This window comes from Oncorhynchus kisutch, linkage group LG8, assembly GCF_002021735.2.
Source record: "Oncorhynchus kisutch isolate 150728-3 linkage group LG8, Okis_V2, whole genome shotgun sequence".
Taxonomy (NCBI): domain Eukaryota; kingdom Metazoa; phylum Chordata; class Actinopteri; order Salmoniformes; family Salmonidae; genus Oncorhynchus; species Oncorhynchus kisutch.
The window spans coordinates 34,708,191-34,717,968 of NC_034181.2; the positions used below are offsets into that span (position 1 = coordinate 34,708,191).

Sequence of the window (9,778 nt, forward strand, 5' to 3'; positions counted from 1 at the left end):
GAATGAATATGGATCTTCTTGCTCTTACAGGGAAGTAGAGAGTACGCAGATAGTGTCTCAGGCCACATTCAATAGGGCCTAGACGACAGGATACTTGTTGTAGCCTAGACGACAGGATACTACCATAGATGGACTTTAGTGTGCAGTCACATCTCTGTGCACAGTAGAGTTGACTTACTCAGCAACTGCAGGTAACTGCCAAAATAAAGAAAACATCAACATAAAGTGTCTTAATAAAGGAGAAGAACACACTTTGATAAAGAGGAAGCATTTAGCCTGAGTCGGCTACGTAGCTTCCTATGCATCACTGGTCTATGGAAGAAATTGCTTCAGTGAATAATCCATTTGGAGGCTTTTGTAAAAGCCCCAGCTGGCGCCAAATGCCACATCTTGCTAAGATTTGTCAGAAGGAAGCTGCTTTGTATTTTGTTCTTCAGACTATTGAAGGAAGTCAAGCCCAATTTTTAGGTTTTAGGTGTAAAATTGTACTTCAGTCAGTTGTTTAGACATCATGTAGCTGTTATTAATCTATTGTGTACATTTTTCATCAGTTCTTTGGTTACAGGTATCGATGCAGAGAAAGATGCCTCTAAGAATATGGGGAACAGGCTGACTAATGTAAAATATATCTCATTTTAAACATTTTAATAACAAGCATGGCATTTGAACAATGCATGTTTAAAAATATATATCTGCAAATGTAAAATACACTATACATTCACTGTACTGCTATGGTCTTACTCCATATTAAACATGAACAATTTGTATTTTTCTCAACATTCTGCATCACAAAAAATGTAAAAGTACCATTTGAATAGTTAAATGGCAGCCATATTTGAGCCTTTGTTAACAATAGGCCCCCATGGGCAACAGTCAGAGTTGAGATGAAATCAGAAAAACAGAAATCACAGTTTTCAGTTAACAGATCAGAATATGCTTCCTCATGAAAGGAAAAATGTAGCTACCTGTGACCAACATCTTCATAAGGCAGGTAGACCTGTAGCCTGGTTGCCAGATATGTTTGTGATTTAGCCAACCCATAAAGCACCAACAGATATAGCAACCTGACCAGTTAAGACCTGAGGTTAAGGCCTGAGGTTAAAACATACAGACCATTTTTCCTTGATGGAGAGATAAAACAGTCATGTCTCTACATTTGATTTGTTCAATGGTCAGACAAACTACTTTGACAACCTTCCATATTGGTGTTCATATTCTCCCCTAAAACATTGCTTTCCTTAAATCTCAGATAAATGGCTCTTTTTCTGTCAAACAGAATGATCGCTCATCATCACAGAGTAATTGACTAATATGTTGGCTAATACTTCCTAGGCAAACTATTTCATAATGTATATCAGAAGATTCATGGCGTCCATAAAGTTCTGGCCCATTGGTATTTACATCCAGCAGGAAACTAAAGTTGCAGTCCAGCTTTCTGCTACCCCACTGCATTGCATTAATAAACTTCCATCTTCAGGATAATTGATAATGATGATCTCTTGATACAGCTAGGATTTAAAAAATGCCACTTTCAGAGTTGCAACCTCACTTCTTTTTCAAAACACAAAAATAAATAATGAGTAATGCTGAAATAAAAGCAGAAATGCCGCAGATTATTTGGTGTGAAGGGAGGAGGTATTGATGTGGAGTAAAGTCATTTTCCACGTCTTGAAATGAATTTCAGCTGAAGAAAGCGAGTGGCTGTGTCACCTTGAGGAGGCATTGTTTTCGTGTCTTTCCAGATACTTAGCTCTATCCCTGCCTTTTTATGGAGGTACACTCCAGGTTTGGGAAGGAAGAGGTGAGGTGACATGATGACTCCTTGCTGTCCCCAGTCCACCTGGCCATGCTGCTGCTCCAGTTTCAACTTCCACCTGACTGTGCTGCTGCTCCAGTTTCAACTGTTCTGCCTTATTATTATTCGACCATGCTGGTCATTTATGAACATTTGAACATCTTGGCCATGTTCTGTTATAATCTCCACCCGGCACAGCCAGAAGAGGACTGGCCACCCCACATAGCCTGGTTCCTCTCTAGGTTTCTTCCTAGGTTTTGGCCTTTCTAGGGAGTTTTTCCTAGCCACCTAGCTTCTACACCTGCATTGCTTGCTGTTTGGGGTTTTAGGCTGGGTTTCTGTACAGCACTTTGAGATATCAGCTGATGTACGAAGGGCTATATAAATAAATGTGATTTGATTTGATGATTCCCTAGTCACAGGGGCCATCAGGGGTTCAGAACAGTATGCAGCAATAATAGACAATGGTAAGCGCATAGAAATATAATCCTACTATTTGGAACCCGATATCTATGGGTGAGCTGCTGTTAAATTCACAAGGGAGCACATGCTGTGCATTTGAGCAATCTATGGAAGTAAGTTCATCATCAACTATAAGCTGTAGTTGCTTCTACACCTGCATTGCTTGCTGTTTGGGGTTTTAGGCTGGGTTTCTGAACAGCACTTTGAGATATCAGCTGATGTACGAAGGGCTATATAAATACATTTGATTTGATTTGATTTGAGGTAAGACTCAGTAGCCCGCTGGATAGCCCCCTTTCCTGGAGTCGGACTCGGCACAGAGCCGCTCCCCCTGTCTCACCACCGCCTGAACCACTGAATCAGGAGTCATCAGCAGCTCTGTTACATGGTTCTTCTTTTCCAGGCCATCTAATACACTCTTTTACACAAACACGCACATACATAAACACAGAAATAAACACACACAGATTAAAGTCCAGAGTTAAGAAACCATTTTTTTTTTAATTCAACAATATACGATGCAATATTGTTCAGAATTACCCACCTTTTCAAAGTCGTACTCCACTACAGTCATATTTGGGTTGAGTTGATTGTGAATTCGAGGTAGTGTCACAGCTTTTTTGAGGTCATAGTCAAAGAACAAGGTATTCAGAATCACCTATGTAAATGAGAAAAGGAAGCTTCTTGTACTCTGATTCATCACAATATCAGGATGTAAGGATAGATGGATATCATGTGTTAGTATAGGCTATATCTGTTTTAGAGAGTACATTTATGTGCATGGATCTAAACTTACTAGGGCAGTTGCTGTGGTGATCTTTGTTCCACCAGAGGCTCCCACCACCATTTTCACTCTATTATCTTTGTCAGAGATAATAGTTGGGCACATAGAAGAGAGAGGCCTTTTACCTAAAAATGAAAGGTAGATCAATCTTCCGTCCAAAGGGTATTCTCAGAAAACAAACCAGCCAAGGTTCAAATTGGAACCATGTGTAAATTGAGAACTTTCAGTAGCCTACCAGCAATAAGGATATTGATTTCAGTTCCTATTCTCACCAGGCTGGATGAAGTTGTTAGGAGATGGAGGGATTCCAAAGCCGTTGGTGATGTATGGAGAGCTAAAGTCATCCATCTCATCATTGAAAATGATGCCAGTTGATCGGGACATGACTTTTGAGCCAAAACTGAAGATAGGAATGATAGTTATTATAGGAGTTAAGTAACCTTTACATGTTATTTTTGGGTTAAATGCAAATAGAAGATTCTTTGTAAGACCTTCGGCAACAAAGTTTGTTTAGAGTGCACATGTATACTATATTAAGGATCTGTCTCTTGATATCTATAATCTACCCTGTAGCATTATGTATTCATCAGTCCTATTGTCTCAGAGGAGGTCTTGCCTTGTAGGACTCTTACTATTGATTGATTGTGCTGGTGGCAGCCACAGCACTTCCATCCTCAGCTATGACAGACAGGTGTGTTGTCCCATGATTGTCTGGGACAAAATAATCTTGCTCATAGTAGCTGTGGTGATGAGTGGTGTCATCTGTGATCTTGCTCCTGATCCCGTCAGCAAAGTAGTCTGAGGTCATGTTGTAGATGAGCTGGAGAGAAGATAAAATCATCAAATAGGAATTGAATTAGTTTCTCCTGGCAATGTTGAACAGCAGTCAATAGCATGTGATTATAGAGCATGTTCAGTAAACAACTACAAACCATTTTTAAGTCAAATACAGCACATTCGGAAAGTATTCAGACCCCTTCCCCTTTTCCTCATTTTGTTACATTACAGCCTTATTAAAAGAGAAAATCCTCAATCTACTCACAACACCCCATAATGACAAAGCGATAGATTTTAAGAAATGTTTGCAAATGTATAAAAAATGAAATGTACATATAGGTAAGTATAAAGACCCTTTGCTATGAGACTCAAAATTGAGATCAGGTGCATCCTGTTTCTGCTGATCATCCTTGAGATGTTTCTACAACTTGATTGGAGTCCACCTGTGGTAAATTCAATTGATTGGACATGATTTGGAAAGGCACACACCTGCCTATATAAGGTCCCACAGTTGACAGTCACAGCAAAAACCAAGTCATGAGGTCAAAGGAATTGTACGTGGAGTTCCGAGACAGGATTGTGTCAAGGCACAGATCTGGGGAAGGATACCAAAACATTTCTGCAGCATTGAAGGACCCCAAGAACACAGTGGCCTCCATCATTCTTAAATAGAAGAAGTTTGGAACCACCAAGACTCTTCCTAGAGCTGGCCGCCCGGCCAAACTGACCAATCGGCGGAGAAGGCCCTTGATCATAGAAGTGACCAAGGACCCAATGGTCACTGTGATAGAGCTCCAGAGTTCCTCTGTGGGGATGGGAGAACCTTCCAGAAGGACAACCATCTCTGCAGCACTCCACCAATCAGGCCTTTATTGTAGAGTGGCCCGATGGAAGCCACTCCTCAGTAAAAGGCACATGACAGCCCGCTTGGAGTTTGCCAAAAGGCACCTAAAGGACTCTGAGAAACAAGATTCTCTGGTCTGGTGAAACCAAGATTGAACTCTTTGGCCTAAATGCCAAGCGACACATCTGGAGAAAACGTGGCACCATCCCTACGTTGAATCATGGTGGTGGCAGCATCATTTTGTGGGGATGTTTTTCAGCGGCAGGGACTGGGAGACTAGTCAGGACTGAGGGAAAGATGAATGGAGAAAAGTACAGAGAGAATCTTAATAAAAACCTGCTCCAGAGCACTCAGGACCTCAGCTGGGGTGAAGGTTCACCTTCACCTTCAACAGGACCATAAGCACACAGCCAAGACAATGCAAGAGTGGCTTCAGGACAAGTTTCTGAATGTCTGAGTGGCTCAGCCAGATATCGGACTTGAACCCAATCAAACATCTCTGGAGGGACCTTAAAATAGCTGTGCAGCAACGCTCCCCATCCAACCTGACAGAGCTTGAGAGGATCTGCAGAGAAGAATGTGAGAAACTCCCCAATACAGGTGTGCCAAGCTAGTAGCGTCATATCCAAGAAGACTCAAGGCTGTAACCATTTCCAAAGGTGCTTCAACAAAGTACTGTGTTAAAGGTCTGAATACTTATGTAAATGTGATATTCCAGTTTTTTTTATTTGTAATATATTTACAAAAAAATCTTATAAGCTGTTTTTGTTTTGTCATTATGGGGTAATGTGTGTAGATTGAGGGGGGGGGTGACAATTGAATTAATTTTAGAATTAGGCTGTTAGGTAACAAAATTTGGAAAAAGTCAAGAGGTCTGAATACTTTCCTGAATGCACTGTGTGAGTGAAACTTTGTATTTGAAAGCTGTGTATCAGGGTTCTCACATCAGTGATATTGAGATAGCGTGGATCCCCTAGTTTGCTCCTCTTGGCATAAGCAAACCGGAAAGCTTCCACGATGCGGTGATACGTCAGAGTCCTTTTCTCGGCCGTTGAAACACTTGTGCCAGTGAAGTTATACCCTGTAGAAAAAGCACACAAAAAATGTTGATCTAAAACACGGGTGATTACACTTTTTGACCCTAAGGCCACATCGCGGATTTCAAAATTCAACGGATGGCCGCACTGATTTTTTGGCGACCGATTTGTTCGTCAAAATGAATTTATGGGCAGGAAAAGGGAAGTTATTTGAAAATGTATCGATTCATTATCCCCCCAAAAAGCTTAAAAATCCCTCACGGGCCACATTTAATCGATCTAATATGTTTGCCCAAAAAAAGAACAGTGTTCATTTATCAAAGATACAGTTTTAATGTAATTCGATGTTTCCATCACAGGGTCATTTCCGTCTGATTCCGTCCTTGTTTTTGCACAAACACGAGCAGCTATGGTTGATGTCAAGATGTAGAGGACTAGTGCAGTTTAGTTCATTTCCAGTGAGATAATGTCCAGAGAGCTTACAGCAAATCTCTCTTAAGATGAGATGACAAACTGGGAGGCCTGAGCTGTTTGTTTACAGTCACTAGTGGTGGATGATGATGTTCACACTCAGTTATCTAGGCTGCTGCTCACCGTCCACTATGTTGAGTATGAGTGCCAGGACTGGGCCGCTGGAGGGGGCGTCTGGGACGTGCATGGTGTACTCGCCCACGGTCAGCTTCAGTGGGTTCTCATTCAACACAGGCCAGTAGTCCAACAGGTCCTCCCTGGTGATAATCCCACCTGAGACGTGAAAATAATAACTGCTGAAGAAGCACATTGACAAACTGCCTATCAGATCTGTCTTGTCTAATCATCATCATAGTGTGTACAGCAAGAATGATGAGCTTTAATAGAATATTATAATGCACAAGAAATAGAGAAAGACCTGCTGCCTGGATGTCATCAACAATTGTCTGTGCCATTGTCCCATTGTAAAAACATCAGGTCCTTCCTCCGCTATCCTCTTGTAGGTGTCTGCTAGTTTGGGAAATTTAATGATATCATTTTCCTTCAGGATGTTTTTCTGGGAGTCACAGAACACTTCGCTGGAATGCAAAAACAGAAGCAGAAAACCTATCAGGAGTTATTCAAATACATCTGTAGAGTAAAAGGACCAGCATTCCCATATAATTGTCATCATAGGTTTTACAGCGGCCAATCAAATCATCAATGGTCATAATAAATCACAGAGGAAGCCATGAATTCTGGACATCAATGTAATCACATTTTATTGGTTGCAATATACCAATGTGGTAAAATCCAACTAATAATCCAATTACAGTACTTTATTGAGCAGGGATGGACTCAGTCGGGGTCTGAACTTAATGTTGAGAATTAGAATAGTAGATCACACAAGGTGACATTTAGAAATGTTGTTGGACATCAGCTGTTTTTATCTTGTAATGTCAGTCACTCAACTAGCCTATGTCAGCTAAAAAAAAAAAGATTGGTAAATTAGTCTAGCCAGCTATCTAAATGTGTATAAATCATGGTCAAATTACCGACCAGGGGAACCCATTGAATTTGTTATTCACTGTTACTCAGATATCCTATTCAAAACTGAAAAAACAATTCTCCACCCTATGGCAAAATTTGTAGAATTTGCAGGAAATTCACTCTAAAACTTCGATTTTTCTATCCGCTGTCAAGAGGGGGCTGCTAAAATGTTCTGCTCGCAAGGTGGGGGCCCCCCAACAAAATGTCACTTAGGGCCAAAAAGGTTAGGGCCGACACTGACTGCATGTGTGGGTATGGATGTTGGTACACAGACCTGCGAGCCACTGCGACCCCTCATAATGAGTTCAGATTTTTTGTGGCCTCCACCCACATCAAAGTTGCCCATCCCTGTTATAGAACATTTCATTTACACTCTCATTAAAGGGTAGCTATTATCGACCATCCATATCACTTAAGTCTGTCGTTGTCAATATTATTAGATTTGTAGAAGTGGTTTTAGTAGTAATAGTAGTAGTAATAATAGTGGTAGTAGTAGTAATATAGCAATTACAGATTTTTTTTTCCATATTTGTTTTCTTTGATTTCCTATCCTATCCTCACCACATATTGGCATCTCCTTGAATAGCATCCTTGTTGCTGGCGATGGCCTTGGCCAGGGCTTTGCCGATACGGAAACCTACGCGTGCCAACTTAATGCTTGGCTCAAACAGCTCCTTCCATGGCAGCCTGCCGTGTCTCCTGTGTGCCATCTCGTAACCACGGATCTCCCCTGGAATGGCTATAGACAATCCACCTGTTATGCAAAGAAGTCTTTACTACATTTTGCACAAAGTTGGAACCCTGCCCAGAAAGGATTTAAAATGCATATCAGTCCATTTCCCCATTTTGACAGGTCAAACTGTTGCCTCCTTAGCAATGCATATGTGTTAAAAAGATTTTATGAAGGTTTAAGATAAATTGTTAAATAATTCTACACGGAAACTTAACCATTAGGGATTAGAGGTTATGTAGCATGAACAAGGAGTAATTAGGTTGGAGGGGGGAAGAAAGGAATGTATGTGTGTGCCTAACGAAAACAAAGAGGATCCTTAACCTATGTTTGAACCGACCCAGCAATAACTCTGGACAGATAAGATAGGACAGGGAGAGCCCCTCCAGGTTTCCCGTATCTGTGGGGGACTGGAACTGTCAGCTGAGTGGTAATAAACTCAGGGGAGACATCAGGAGAAGAAGAGAGAATCCAAATCTTAGTGTGTATGTATGTGCGTAGGTTAGAATGTTATAAAAGGAACGCCTTTGTGAATGCACAGCGGAGCTCTCGCAAATAAACTTGGATCTGATCAATTGTGAGCTGGGAATTCTGTCTGTTTCATTTAAGACCAGAACTTTACAACCTCTGGGTAGCAGACAGATAAAGATCATTGAAATTTATGAACATTGATTACAAAATTACTTAAAAATATGATGCAGAAGGTTAGAGCTAATTTTCCTTAGAATGATGGAAGATCATGGAAGAGGCTGCCAGAAGGTTCAAACACAGTGTTAACTTCTCTCTATCCCTACCCCACTGTGATACATGACAGCTACGATATTACTATTCAACTGTTATCTCAGGATGGTTTGAACTACAGAAACCTGCCTAGTCTACCCTGAACCTGACGTACATTCCAGAACAGTAGAAATGGTACCTTTCCGAGAAAGCTGGGTGTTATGGCCAAACATGTCTTCTGTCGCGTTCATGGGTGCTGTCTCCCTCGCGTCAATGGTTTCTACCTTCCCTGTCGAGCAGTGATACAAAATACAGACAAATGGATGTGTTTGTTAGCCTTTATAATTTGTGGTGTCTTGAGGACTCACTGACTCACCTGTGGAAGCGTTGTAGATGTTGAAGAAGAGACCCCCTCCAATGCCCATGTTGTGAGCGTTCAGGAGGCCAACACACAGCAGGGCGGCGATAGATGCATCCACCGCTGAGCCGTTCCTCTTCAGGATGTCCCTAGGTACGCACACACACACACTTAATGCTCCTTGTAGAGCTTAATCGTGTCCTGTCATTTGACTAAGCTTGTACCATGAATCATTGTATCAAAGGGAATTAGTTGGCTAATGTTACGTTACTTACCTCCCCACCTCAGAGCATATCCCAGCATCTGTAGCCACGGCAGCTTTTGAGTAGAAATGGTCTGAGGGTGAGATGGGGTTCTTGTTTCCCCACCCATATGCACACCCCACGAACACTCCTACTGCAGCCACCAGCAAAACCACCAGGCCAGCCACCAGGGACTTCTGACCATTTTCCTGCCCAGGGGAACCAACACACCAACACATCTTCCAGTTAGACAGCAGCCTTACAGATACTGTGTCTTCCTGTTTTAATTGATTATATAGTTAGAAGTAGTAGGCTTTTTTAGCATGCAGTTTAGTCTTAGTGCTGTGTCTGCCTGATGAAACACTGTCAAAGGAACCTGCGAAGCGCCATGGGCATTGTATTCTTAATGTCATCACTATCCTCACCAATGCAGAGGTCCCCCATGGAGAATGCTGTGGGTTTTCAATCATATACATGTGACTCAAATCTAAACTGTCAGAGGCTGTCCCTCGAGTTCCCTGCATGTGTC

At 41.7% G+C, this 9,778-nt stretch overlaps 1 pseudogene; it reads right to left on the reverse strand.

The window, feature by feature from the left end:
• Window positions 1–624: 624 nt before the first annotated feature.
• On the reverse strand, window positions 625–9,407 carry LOC116374834 (glutathione hydrolase 1 proenzyme-like; annotated as a pseudogene).
• Window positions 9,408–9,778: the final 371 nt, after the last annotated feature.